The 14,069-nt window shown below is 48.7% G+C and overlaps 1 long non-coding RNA gene across 1 annotated transcript in view; it reads right to left on the bottom strand.

Annotated features, from left to right (window-relative positions):
• The window catches only part of LOC139239231 (uncharacterized), an 87,303-nt gene extending 73,503 nt beyond the window's left edge, over positions 1–13,800 (bottom strand). Inside the window, exons 1-2 of the long non-coding RNA XR_011588621.1 lie at positions 13,711–13,800; positions 11,692–11,836 (exon numbers count right to left, since the gene is read on the bottom strand). This is a non-coding gene — a long non-coding RNA (uncharacterized lncRNA). The remainder of the gene's footprint in view (positions 1–11,691; positions 11,837–13,710) is intronic.
• Positions 13,801–14,069: the final 269 nt, after the last annotated feature.

Below are 14,069 nucleotides of genomic sequence, written 5' to 3'. Positions count from 1 at the left end.
AAAAGCTTTATCTAAATGCACGTAGCATTTGTAACAAAATAGATGAGTTGACGGCACAAATAGATACAAATGGGTAGGATCTGATAGCCATTACAGAGACGTGGTTGCAAGGTGACCAGGACTGGGAACTAAATATTCAGGTGTATTTAATAATTCAGAAAGTCAGACAGAAAGGAAAAAGAGGTGCAGTGGCACTATTAATAAAGGATGAGATCAGTGTGTTAGTGAGAAACGATATTGGCTCAGAGGATCGGATCAGGATGTTGAATCAGTTTGAGTGGATGTAAGGAATTATAAAGGGAAAAAGTCGCTGGTGGGCGTAGTCTATAGGCCCCCTAACAGTAGTTACACTGTTGGACGGAGTATGAATCAAGAAATAAAGGAGGCTTTTAATAAAGGAACGGCAATATTCATGAGCGATTTTAACCTTCATATTGATTGGACAAAGCAAATTGGCTAGGGTCGCCTTGAGGAAGTGTTCATAGAGTGTATCCGGGATAGTTTCCTTGAATAGTATGTTGCGGAACCAACCAGGGAGCAGACTATCTTAGATCTAGTACTGTGTAATGAGGCAGGATTAATAAATTATCTTGTAGTAAAGGATCTTCTAGGAATGAGTGATTATAACATGGTTGAATTTCAAATTTAATTGGAGGGTGAAAAAGTTGGTGCTCAAATCAGGGTCCTAAGCTTGCTTAAAGGAGACTACAAAGGTATGAGGGCAGAGTTAGCTAAAGTGGACTGGGAAAATAGACTATGGGGCGATTGAGGAACAGTGGTAAACATTTAAGGAGATATTTCATAACTCACAACAAAAACATATCCTAATGAAAAGGAAAGACTGTAAGAGAAGGGATAACCATCTGTGGCTAACTCAGGAAATAAGGGATGGTATCAAATTGAAAACAAGGGCCAAGACTAGTGGGAGGCCGGTGGATTGGGAAATGTTTAAAAGCAAGCAAAGAATGACTAAAAAAATGATAAAGAGAAGATAGATTATGAAACTAAACTAGCACGATACAAAGATGGGAGGAAAAGCAATGTGTGGGGAGGACACAAAAAATATGCAAAAGGACATAGACAGGCTAAGTGAGTGGGCAAACATTTGGCAGATGGAGTATAATGTTGGAAAGTGAGCGCTTTGGCAGAAAAAAATCAAAGAGCAAGTTATTATTTAAATGGAGAAAGATTGCAAAGTACTGCAGTACAGCGGGACCTGGGGGTACTTGTGCATTAAACACAAAAGGATAGTATGTAGGTACAGCAAGTGATCAGGAAGGCCAATGGGGATCGAGAATAAAAGCAGGGAAGTCTTGCTAGAGTTATACAGGGTCATCATCATAGGCAGTCCCTCGGAATCGAGGAAGACTTGCTTCCACTCCTGAAGTGAGTTCTTTGGTGGCTGAACAGTCCAATACGAGAGCCACAGACTCTGTCACAGGTGGGACAGACAGTCGTTGATGGAAGGGGTAGGTGGGACTGGTTTGCCGCACGCTCTTTCCGCTGCCTGCGCTTGATTTCTGCACGCTCTCGGGGTTGAGACTTGTAGTGCTCAGCGCCCTCCCGGATGCACTTTCTCCACTTAGGGCAGTCTTTGTCCAGGGACTCCCAGTTGTCAGTGGGGATGTCACACTTTGAGGGTGTCTTTGTAACGTTTCCGCTGCCCACCTTTGGCTAGTTTGCCGTGAAGGAGCTCCGCATAGAGCATTTGCTTTGGGAGTCTCGTGTCTGGCATGCGAACTATGTGGCCTGACCAGCGGAGCTGATCGAGTGTGGTCAGTGCTTCAATGCTGGGGATGTTAACCTGGACGAGGACGCTGATGTTGGTGCGCTTGTCCTCCCAGGGGATTTGCAGGATCTTGTGGAGACATCGTTGGTGACTTGCGGTGTCTACTGTACATGGTCCATGCTTCTGAGCTATACAGGAGGGCGGGTATTACTACAGCCCTGTAGACCATGAGCTTGATGGTAGTTTTGAGGGCCTGGTTTTCGAATACTCTTTTCCTCAGGCGGCCGAAGGCTGCACTGGCGCACTGGAGGTGGTGTTGCATCTCCTCATCAATGTCTGCTTTTGTTGATAAGAGGCTCCCGAGGTATGGGAAATGGTCCACGTTGTCAAGGGCCGCGCCGTGGATCTTGATGACTGGGGGGCAGTGCTGTGCGGCGAGGACAGGCTGCTGGAGGACCTGTCTTACGAATGTTTAGCGTAAGGCTCATGCTTTCGTATGCCTCAGTAAATACGTTGACTATATCCTGGAGTTCAGCCTCAGAATATGCGCAAACGCAGTCGTCGTCCGTGTACTGTGGCTCAACAACAGAGGTTGGGGTCGTCTTGGACCTGGCTTGGAGGCGGTGAAGGTTAAACAACTTCCCACTGGTTCTGTAGTTTAGTTGCTCTCCAGCGGGGAGTTTGTTGACTGTGAGGTGGAGCATGGCAGCGAGGAAGATTAAGAGGGTTGGAGCGATGACGCAGCCCTGTTTGACCCTGGTCCGGACGTGGATTAGATCTGCAATGGTAAGGATCACGGCCTGCATGTCGTCATGGAGCAGGCAAAGGATGTTGACAAACTTTTGGAGGCATCCGAAACGGAGGAGGATGCTCCATAGACCCTCGCGGTTGACAGTGTCAAAGGCCTTTTTTAAGGTCGAGAAAAGTCATGTATAAGGGCTGCCGCTGCTCCCTGCATTTTTCCTGCAGCTGTCGCGCTACAAAGATCATGTCCGTTGTGCCCCGTAGGGGATGAAATCCACACTGTGACTCCGGGAGGAGCTCTTCGACCACGGGGAGAAGACGGTTGAGGAGGACTCTAGCGACAGCTTTGCCAGTGGCTGATAGCAGGGAGATTCCCCTGTAATTGCCGAAATTGGATTTGTCCCCTTTTTTAAAGATGGTCACGATCACTGCATCTCTGAGATCTCTCGGCATGCTCTCCTCCCTCCAGATGAGCGAGATAAGGTCATGTATCCGTGCCAACAGCGCCTCTCCGTCATACTTTAGCGCCTCAGCAGGGATTCCATCCGCTCCTGTAGCCTTGTTGTTCTTGAGCTGTCTCATGGTTTTTCCTACCTCGTGCAACGTTGGGGTTTCACTGAGATGGTGGTGGGTCGGGTGCTGCGGGATGGAGTCAAGAACACTCGAGTCAAAGGCAGAGTCTCGATTGAGGAGATCTTCAAAGTGCTCCTTCCAGCGGGCCCTGACTGCTTTGGTGTCCTTGATGAGTGTTTTCCCTTCTTGGCCAGCAGTGGGGTGGGGCTTTGGGAGTTTGGACTGTAAGTGGCCTTGACTGCGATGAAGAATCCTTGCACATCATGGCTGTCGGCCAGTTGTTGTATCTCCTGTGCTTTCTCCATCCACCACCTGTTCTTTAGGTCCCGGGTTTTTTGTTGGACCTCAGCCTTGAGCCACCTGTAATGTTGCTTTGCTTCTCCCAAGTTAAGTTGTTGCTTGAGGCTCAGAAATGCTCTGCGTTTGCGATCTATTAGTTCTTGGATCTCCTGATCATTCTCATCAAACCAGTCCTGGTATTTTCTGGTTGAGTGACCAAGCACTGGTCATAGAGGCCTGGAGGGCAGACAAAGCGCTGTGGGCATCCAGCATCTCAGGGTCATCAAGGCACGCCAGATTGGCTGTGAGGCACTGGCTGTATAGGGATCTCTTAGCTGGGTCTTTAAGTGCTCCGGCATTGACTTTTTTGTGGCACTGCTTCTGCTGCCCCCTCCGCTTTGGGGCTATGTTAATGTTGATGATGGATCGGATTAGGCGGTGGTCCATCCAGCAGTCGTCAGCTCCTGTCATAGCATGGGTGATGCGCACATCCTTGCGAATCCTGGCTCGGATGATGACATAGTCAAGCAGTTGCCAGTGTTTGGAGCGAGCATGTTGCCACAATGCCTTGTATTTGTCCCTCTGGCGGAACAATATGTTGGTGATGAGAAGTTCATATTCTAGACATTTTGTCAGCAGTAGGGTACCGCTGGAGTTGGCTTTCGCTACCCTCTCTCTGCCAATTACGCCTCCCCAGAGGGCTATACCTTTGCTGATCCTGGCATTGAAGTCACTAGGAGGATCAGTTTGTTGCCCGCGACGACGCGGGACAGGGATGTTTCGAGGTTGGAATAAAAACCTTCTTTGGTCTCATCCGTTGCATTGAGTGTTGGGGTGTACGCACTGATGACTGTGGCGCATTTGGTTCAGAGATAGGGTGAGTCGAGGAGTCATGAGGCATTCGTTAACACCGCAGGGGGAGTCTTTGAGGTGGTCGATAGCTCATTTTTGATGGCAAAGCCGAATCCGTGAAGGCGGCGTTCTGTCTCTGGTTTTCCTTTCTAGAAAAAGGTGTAACCTTCACCTTGTTCCTTAAGCTGGCCTTCCACTGCCCGCCGGGTCTCGCTTAGGGCAGCGATGTCAATGTCAAAGCGTCTAAGTTCCTGGGCTACTATAGCGATGCGGCGCTCCGGCCTGTCACTGTTGGGAGTTATCCATGAGGGTCCTGATGTTCCAGGTCCCGAATTTCATGTTAATGGAGAGGAAGATGCCTGTGCGTGAGTTCTTTTAACATGGGGTGGCCGTTGCACACCGGCCACCACACGGGCTTAGCTGAGCAAGGTCTTGGTCCAGTGACAAGAGGGTCCAAGACGACTGGAGACCAGACACTGCTGTATTAGCCTAATTGCCTACGTCGAGATGTTGGCCACAAGCTCGGCGCCGAGTAGCGCCTTCGATGATAGGTCGCCCGAGGCTTGGTTGGGGGAAAGCATTAGGAAGGTCAATTGAAGCCCGGCGAGCAGGCAACCGGGACATCACCCACCCCCACCTCCTGCGGCGGGCCTACATCCCTCTCCTTGTCGACAGCTGGACCTCTCCTTCCCCACTGGTGACCTGGTCTCTTCTACTGGTGAGCATCACGGCTACGACTCTCCCACTCCTTGCTGACCTCCCACCTGGAACTATACAGGGTATTGGTGAAGCCACACCTGGAATACTGTGTGCAGTTTTGGCTTCCATATTTACGAAAGGATATACTTGCTTTGGAGGCAGTTCAGAGAAAGTTCACTAAGTTGATTCCAGGGATGAGGGGGTTGACTTCTGAGGAAAGGTTGAGTAGGTTGGGCCTCTCCTCTTTGGAATTCAGAAGGATGAGAGGTGATCTTATCGAAACGTATAAGGTTATGAAGGGGCTTGACAAGGTGGATGCAGAGAGGATGTTTCCACTGATAGGGGAAGACGAGAACAAGAGGGCATGATCTTAGAATAAGGGGCCGCCCATTTAAAACTGAGATGAGGAGAAATTTCTTCTCTCAGAGGGTTGTAAATTTATGGAATTCTCTGCGCCAGAGAGCCATGGAGGCTGGGTCATTGAATATATTTAAGATGGAGATAGACAGATTTTTGAGCGATAAGGAGTAAAGGGTTATGGGGAGCGAGCAGAGAAGTGAGCTGAATCCATGATCAGATCAGCCATGATCTTATTCAATGGCGGAGAAGGCTCGAGCGGCCAAATAGCCTATTCCTGCTCCTATTGCTTATGTTCTTATGTGAGGTGTGGTTGAACAGATCGGTAGCTGCAGAAATGTTCTGGTGAATGGAGGCCCAAAGGCAGACAGTTGGTATTGTGTTCCTAACACAGATGAGACTGCACACAGGAAGGTTAAAGTAACAGTGACCTCAGTCTTTATTAAGACACTCCAGAGTCAGGAACAGGCCTTAGGGGCCGGCTTATATACAGTGCTCCCAAGGGATGCTGGGATCCCTTGGGACTTAATGGGATGCGCTCCCTGGTGGCGGAACGTTCTGTGGCCTGGGCGCGTTCCTGATAGCCTCTGTCTTGGCATCTGTGGATCGAATGCCGTCCGCCGCGATCTTTCTCCCCAAAAACTCCACTTCTGTTGCCATGAAGACACATTTTGACCTTTTCAGCCGCAGCCTTACCGATCCAGTCGCTGGAGGACCTCCTCCTGGTTTTGTAGGTGCTCGACAGTGTCCCGACCCATGACCAATATGTCGTCCTGAAAAGCCACAGTGCGTGGTACCGACTTGAGTAGGCTCTCCATGTTTCTCTGGAAGATCACTGCAGCTGACCGAATTCCAAACGGGCATCTGTTGTAGATGAACAGTCCATTGTGCGTGTTGATGCAGGTGAGGCCCTTCGAAGACTCCTCCAGCTCCTGCGTCATGTAGGCCGAAGTCAGGTTGAGCTTGGTGAACGTCTTGCCTCCTGCCAGCGTCGCAAATAGGTCGCCTGCCTTAGGTAGCGGGTATTGCTCCTCTGGTGAGAAACGATTAATAGTTACTTTATAATCGCTGCAAATCCTGACCGTGCCATCACTTTTGAGTACTGGAACAATCAGGCTGGCCCACTCTCTGAATTCCACTGGGGAGATGATGCCCTCGCATTGCAGCCTTTCTAGCTCGATTATCACTCTCTCCCTCACCATGTGAGGTACCGCTCACTCCTTGTGGTGGATGGGTCGTGCCTCTGGGACCAAGTGGATCTGCACCTTCGCCCCGGAAAAGTTTCCAATGCCTGGCTTAAAAAGGGAAGGAAATTTGTTGAGAACCTGGGTACATGAGGCCTCATCGACATGTGATAGCGCTCAGATGTCATCCCAGTTCAAGCAGATTTTGCCCAGCCAGCTCCTTCCAAGCAGTGTGGGGCCATCGCCCGGGACAATCCAGAGTGGCAGTTCGTGCACCGTGCCCTCGTAGGTGACCTTGAACATAGCGCTGTCCAGGTCAGCAATGAGTTCTTTGTTGTACGTTCTCAGTTTCGTGTGGATGGGGCTCAGGGCTGGTCTGAGTGCCTTGTTGCACCACACTCTCTCAAACATCTTTTTACTCATGATGGATTGGCTAGCGCCAGTTTCCAGTTCCATGGCTACGGGTAAGCCATTCAATTTTACATTCAGCATTATAGTTGGGCATTTCATCGATAATGTGTGCACCCCATGCACTTCAGCATCTGCCTCCTCTCTGAGGCTTGAAATTGCTTTGATGCACCATGGACCGATCTTCCTCTGCCACATGGTGGTTAGCAGGTTTTGCAGAGCTTGCAACTCGTCTGCAAGCTCGTTAGAGGTGCCCCATTGTTCCACAGCTCTTGCCATTGAAGCGGCATGAATATGCTGAATGGAAGCCTGCACAATGCCAACAAGGTGTGAATTGCCTTGCATTCATCCTTTGTTGCGGACTCTGAGTCATCTGGGTCACCGGAGGCCTGCTGGCAGTTGCAGACTCGTGGTTGCTGCCCTGTACATTTCTGCTCGCAAACACAGTTCCAGTTAATTTATGAACATTGCTAGCACTTGTGTGCTGAGAGATTTGTTTGCTGTTATCACTGGTGAACATAAATGGCCTTGCTGAGGGTCGGTGTCTCTACAGTCAAAAGTTTTCGTAGGATAGTCTCGTGGCCAATGCCCAGTAAAAAAAAGTCTCTGAGCATTTGCTCCAGGTAGCCATCAAAAGCACATTGTGCTGCAAGTCGCCTGAGCTCGGCGACGTAGCGCGCCACTTTCTGACCTTCAGATCGATGGCACGTGCAGAACCGATACCTCACCATCAGCGCACTCTCCCTCGGGTTAAGGTGCTCCCGAACCAGTGTACACAGCTCCTCATACGACTTATCTGTGGGTTTCACCGGAGCCAGAAGGTTCTTCATGAGGCTGTAGGTCGGTGCCCCGCAGACCATGAGGAGGACCGCTCTCCTTTTTGCAGCACTTCCTTCTCCGTCCAGCTCATTGGCTACAAAGTACTGGTCTAGCCATTCAACATAGGCTTTCCAGTCCTCACCCTCCGAGAACTTCTCCAGGATGCCCAATTTGCTGCATTTTTGCGTTGGATTCGTATACTTGTCGGCAGTTATTGTATTCCTAACACAGATGAGACTGCACACAGGGAGGTTAAAGTAACAGTGACCTCAGTCTTTATTAAGACACTCCAGAGTCAGGAACAGGCCTTTGGGGCCGGATTATATACAGTGCTCCCAAGGCATGCTGGGATTCCTTGGGACTTCAGGAGATGCGCTCGCTGGTGGCGGAACATGGGAGTGCATGCTTTACAGATACACAACAGTTGGGATTTCATAAGTGCAGTTGTAAGAGGTTTTTTCCCCCATTTTCCACTTTTCTGCCCAACTGACCAGTCCATCGATATCTTCCTGCAGTCTAAATCTTTCTGCCTCACGGTCAACCTCAGGGCCAATTTTTGTAACATCTGCAAACTTCTTTATCACTCCCCCTACATTTAAGTCATTAATATATACTTCAAAAAGGGACTGAGCACGGAGCCCTTTGGAACCAGCCTTCCAGTCGCAAAAATACCCATCTACCAATACCCTTTGCTTCCTGCCACTGAGGCAATTTTGGATCCAATTTTCTACTCTCCCTTGGACTCCATGGACTTTTACTTTTTTGATCAGCCTGCCATGTGGAACCTTGTCAAAAGCCTTGCTAAAATCCATGTCGACTACATCAAACGCACTGCCCTCGTCGAACTTCCTTGTTACCTCAAGTTACTCAAACACGACCTTCCCTTAACAAATCCATGCTGACTGTCTTTGATTAATCTGTGTCTTTCTAAATGAAGTTATACTGTCCATCAGAATTGATTCCAATAATTTGCCCACCACCGAGGTTAAACTAACTGACCTGTAATTACTTGCCTTATACCTTCCTCCCTTTTTAAACAATGGTAAAGTACAATGTTAGTAGTTCTCCAATCCTCTGTCCCCACTCCTGTAGCCAGGGAAGATTAGAAAATGATGGTCAAAGCCTCCGCAATTTCCACCCTTGTTTCTTTTAATAGCCAAGGATATATTTCATCCAATCCTGGCAATTTATCTACTTTCAAAGGTGCTAATCCTCCTTCATACTTCCTCTTTTACTATGCTTATCCCATCCAATATTTCACTCTCTTCCTCCGTAACTTCAACATCAGCATTGTCCCCCTCTTTCGTGACGACAGCTGCAAAGTATTCATTAAGTACCTTAGCCACATCCTCCGCCTCCACACATGGGTTACCATTTTGGTCCCGAATAGGCCCTTAGTTCCTCTTGCTCTTTATGTAACTGTAAAACATCTTTGGGTTTTCTTTGATTCTACTTGCCAGTATTTTTTCATGCCGTCTCTTTGCTTTCCTAATTTCCTTTTTGATTTCACCACTACACTTTCTGTACTCTTCAGGCTTTCTGCAGTATTGAGCTCTCTATGTCTGATATGTTTCTCTTTTTTGCCTTAACTTACCCTGTATTTACCTTGTCATCCAGGGAGCTCTAAATTTGACAGTTCTACCCTTTTTCTTTGCGGAATATGTATACCCTGATTTTTAAACATTGATTTTTTTGCATTACAAATGCATAGGTTATTCAGTGTGTTCAAGTGCTGCTCAGATTATTTCAGATTTGCTTCTTGGCCAGCCCTTAACCGTGAACAGACAGATCTAATGTAATGTATGTTCTTTTTGGTCGTATCCCGGCGCTGCTGCAGCCGGCTGGTTGTTAGGATGGGATCTTTATTTACAGACGGTTGGTTCTTCTCCACACAGCTGACTCTGCCCTTTTCCGCCTCTTGTTGCGGGCGATGGCATTACAGCCACTGCTGGCCCGCAGTTTTTTCCCCTCCTTCCTTCTCTTCTTTCTGCAGCACACAGCCGCCACCAACGTCTTTGCACAAGACCTTAGTCAGGGCGCACTTGGAATACTGTGTTCAGTTTTAGTCTCCTCACATGGTGGGTGATATTGTGCCTCTAGAAATGGTGCAGAAGAGGACCACTAGACTAATTCCAAGTCTAAACATCTTCATTATCAAGATAGGTTAAAAGAGTTGGGACTCTTTACCTTAGAGCAGAGTAGACTTAAAGGGGATATGATTGAGGTTTATAAGATAATGAAAGGAATAGATAGTGTTCCAGCTGACAGTTTATTTCAATTAAATAGGTTAGGCAGGACCAGGGGACACAAATTTAAGTTGTATAAGGCTAGATCTAGGTTAGATATCAGGAGGTGGTTCTTTTCAGAGAATAGTAGATCTCTGGAACAAAACTGTCCTTTCGTGTGGTGGATGTAGATTCACTGAATTCCTTCAAGTGAAAGCTGGATTTGTTTCTGTCTGTGGTGGAGATGACCTCTTACAGAAGGTAAATACTACAGGGAAAGTAATCGTCAGAGTGATCTCCTGGACTAGGTTTGATCACCTAGATGGGACGGAGAGGAATTTCCCATATTTTTTCCCTGAAATGGGGCCAAGTTTCCCCAGGAGTTGCTCCGTTTATTTTGGTGCAACTCGATTTTTTTGGAGTATCTTAAAAATCGCAATTCTGCCCATTTAATTTGCTCCAGTGTAAGTGAGTTAGTTAGGTTTTTTTTTAAAGTTAAGTTTTTTTTTCAGAAGGGAGCGTTACCAGCCACTTACGCCTGTTTTGGCCATTTAAGCAAGTTTAGCCAGCTAAAAGTTACTCCAAACTAACTTAGGGGATGGAGGGGAGAATGGTGGAGGTGGGGGGTGGAGAAACCCAGGGCGGGAGACGGGAGGGGCCACATTGCAGCGGAGGTCTGAAGCGGGGGGGGGGGGGGGGCGAAGTGTGTTGGAGGGGCGGCCCTGGGGGCTCTGTGCCTCGGTGCAGGGAGTGTTCGGAGTGGGGTGGACGGGTTGACTGCGCAGATGGCGGTTGGTGGATATGGTGTGGTTGGCATCGCGCGGACGTAGCTCCGGGGCTGGGGGCTCGACATCTGGGGGTGTTCGGCATTTGGGAAGGATTCTGACAGGACGGAGCGGGTTGGGTGCGGGGGGATGTTCCCGATGTTGGGTGGGTCCGGAGCTGGGGTGGGGGGCATGGTCTTGGGATGGGGGGGTGGGCTGTTTGGGGCTGGGATGGGAAGAGACTTCTTCACTTGGGGAGTTGTTGGCCTGTGGGGTTCCCTGCCGCGGAGAGTTGTTGATGCCAGTTCATTGGATGTTGAATGGCTGTGCAGGCTCGAAGGGCACCTATTTTCTATGTTTCTATATGTAGTCACTTCTGTCCGCACAGAAAAACCTTGGGGTGAGCTAAGAAATCAGCGCAGGTAGCCAGAGATGGGAGGGGCGGGCAGGGGGGAACGGAAGTGAAGGGAAATGAGAGGACATTGCAAAGCAACATTAAAGAAGCACAAATACATTTAAAGCACCAAGCACTAAACAAAGCACAAAAAGTAATAAGCAATTCATTAATAAAAAATAGAAGGAACCCTGCACCTAAGCACCAAGACCAAAGTAATAAGCAATCAATCAATAAAAAACAAATAAAAGAGAGAAGTCCTACCTTAGGGAACACAGCGGGCCGCTATGAGGGAGCCCATTTGGCCAGGGCTAGGGGCAGCGTGCTTCGGGCCGCTCCCACACAGCGTGCAGAGCGTCGCAGAGATTCGGGCTGCGAGGAGCTACTGCACATGCACGCACACTCTAGCACGTACGTGCAGAGGTCCTGGCTCTGTTTTCAGTGCCGGGACCTGGCTCCGCCCCACACTGGATGTGGTTGCCATGCTGAGGCTGAAGGCGTCCTGAGGAGCGGGGAGAATTGGAAGGTAACTTTTCGGCGCCTTTTTTAGTCTAGAAAGTCGGCGCACCTTACAGGTGGGGGAGGAAACATGGGCCCTACATGTTGTGACACACAAGGTATCGAAATTGTGTGGGACAGGCTTAATGGAACAGATGGTCTTTACCTGTCCGTATGTTTCGTATCTAACCGTTCATCAATGCCTAGCCACTCCGCATCGGCTCGCTCTCCATCACCGATTGAGGTTTTTCTTGCAGACCCCCGGAAAGTCTCTACGGACCTCCAGTTTGAGAACAGAGCTCAGCATATAGCTATTTACAACAAGGATCCAAAAGGATAGACTATGTTTACTACAACTCAGCTTTATGGAATACATTTCATGTTCCTGTCCAACTAAAACAGCAACAATTTGATTAGCTCAACAAGTCTTTATGATAACATTTCTTGTGTCTATGTGCCAAGTCTGTCTGAATGTCAACTGTGAAACCATCGCGTCTACATCAAGCATTTTATTCTGCTTTTTAATTAATGGATGGTTCTTTTTCGGCTGGCACAGACACGGTAGACCGAATGGCCTCCTCCTGTTTCTTAAGTGTTAAGTGGATCATGTCACTCGTGGTCTCAGGTTACAAAGCCCACCTCTCTTGTTTTTCTCCTTTCCATGATTTATTTCCTGTTTTTACTTACTAATTATACTACCAGAAACATAATTGGACCAGCCACATAAATACTGTGGCAACAAGAGCAGGTCAGAAGCTGGGTATTCTGAATCCTCAAAGCCGTTCCATCTGCAAGGCACAAGTCAGAGTGTGATGGAATACTCCCCACTTGCCTGCATGAGTGCAGCTCCAACAACACTCAAGAAGCTCGACACCTTCCAGGATAAAGCAGCCCGCTTGATTGGCAGCCTAACTACCACCTTAAATATTCACTCCTTCCATCACCGACTTACCGTGGCTGCAGTGTGTACCATCTACAAGATGCACTGCAGCAACTCGCCAAGGTTTCTTCGCAGCACCTCCCAAACCCGCGACCTCTACCACCTAGAAGGACAAAGGCAGCAGGCGCATGGGATCAGCACCACCTCCACGTTCCCCTCCAAGTCACACATATCGCTGTTCCTTCACTGGGTCAAAATCCTGGAACTCCCTCCTGAACAGCACTGTGGGAATACCTTCATCACAAGGACTACAGCGGTTCAAGAAGGCAGCTCACCACCACCTTCTCAAGGGGCAATTGGGGATGGGTAATAAATGCTGGCTCTGCCAGCAATGCCCACATCCCATGGATGAATATATAAAATACGAACATTTTCATCATTTTTATGCACAAGGGATGGACTAGGTCAACAGTGATTGATTGAAAGGGGGAGATTATTCGAAACATTCTGAACTCAGAATGATCAGAATCTGAAATACTTTTCCACAGTAGAGACTGATGTTAAATCCATCTTAGAAGATAGAATTGAATGAATTGATTGATGAATTAAGATTCCCCATGAGGGGAAACATCCTCTCTGCATCTACCCTGTCAAGCCCTCTCAGAATCTTATGTTTCAATAAGATCCCCTAGAAGAATAAGATTTTAAGGGGGCTGAGGGTAGATGCTGAGGGGATGATTCCCCTCGTGGGGAATCTAGAACTAGGACCGTAGTTTCAGAATAAGGGGTCGCACATTTAAAACAGAAACGAGGAGGTATTTCTTCTCTCAAAGGGTTGTGAATCTGTGGAATACTCTACCCCAGAGAGCTGTGGAGGCTGGGACATTGAATATATTTAGGGTGGAGATAGACAGATTTTTGAACGATAAGGGAGTCAAGGGTTATAGGGAGCAGGCGGGGAAGTGGAGCTGAAGCCAAGATCAGATCAGCCACGATCTTATTAAATGGCAGAGCAGGCTCGAGGGGCTGAATGGCCGACTCCTGCTCCTATTTCTTAATGTTAATTAATCATGAATTGAAAAGTATAAGTGTAAGTGTAAGGAGCTATGCCAGGGAGCGCTCTGGCACTGGTGTCAGGCAGCAGATTTCCAACTTGATTTGAAAGACGTCAAGATATATGTGTGCCTAATTTCTTAACATGGGAGAGGACTCCTAACATAAGAGGCTTCCCTCCCCAGTGGCAGGACATTCTGATCAATAACGCAACTAAAATCTACACCAGGGGTGAAGAGTTGGATGACTAACCATTCCGACTGCTTCCTCTCAACCGCAAGCCTCCATCCATCGTAAGCGACAAACGCACGCATTTCCAGAACAGCCCTTACACGGTCGGCGGGGAAGGAAAATATCGCATGCGCAGTGACAGGGCGCGCCGCTTGCCACGCACGCGCAATAGCGATGGCGCGGAGTCAGCGTTGGCTTGCTGCGCTTGCGTACTGAGAATGGGACGGGACGGGGGGGGGGGCGGGGGCGGCAGGCGAGGGCGAGGGCGTATCGTCGGCCACGCAAGCGCAACAAGGGCGAAAGAGGGCGCGTATTGGTTTGCCGCGCGTGCGTACTGAGAAGGGGGCGGGCGACAAAGGGCGAGGGAGAGGGCGTGTCGT

The sequence above is a fragment of the Pristiophorus japonicus genome, chromosome 26 (genome assembly GCF_044704955.1).
Source record: "Pristiophorus japonicus isolate sPriJap1 chromosome 26, sPriJap1.hap1, whole genome shotgun sequence".
Classification (NCBI taxonomy): Eukaryota; Metazoa; Chordata; class Chondrichthyes; family Pristiophoridae; genus Pristiophorus; species Pristiophorus japonicus.
Note: the sequence above shows the minus strand (reverse complement) of the source record. Positions and strands in the feature narration are given on the sequence as shown.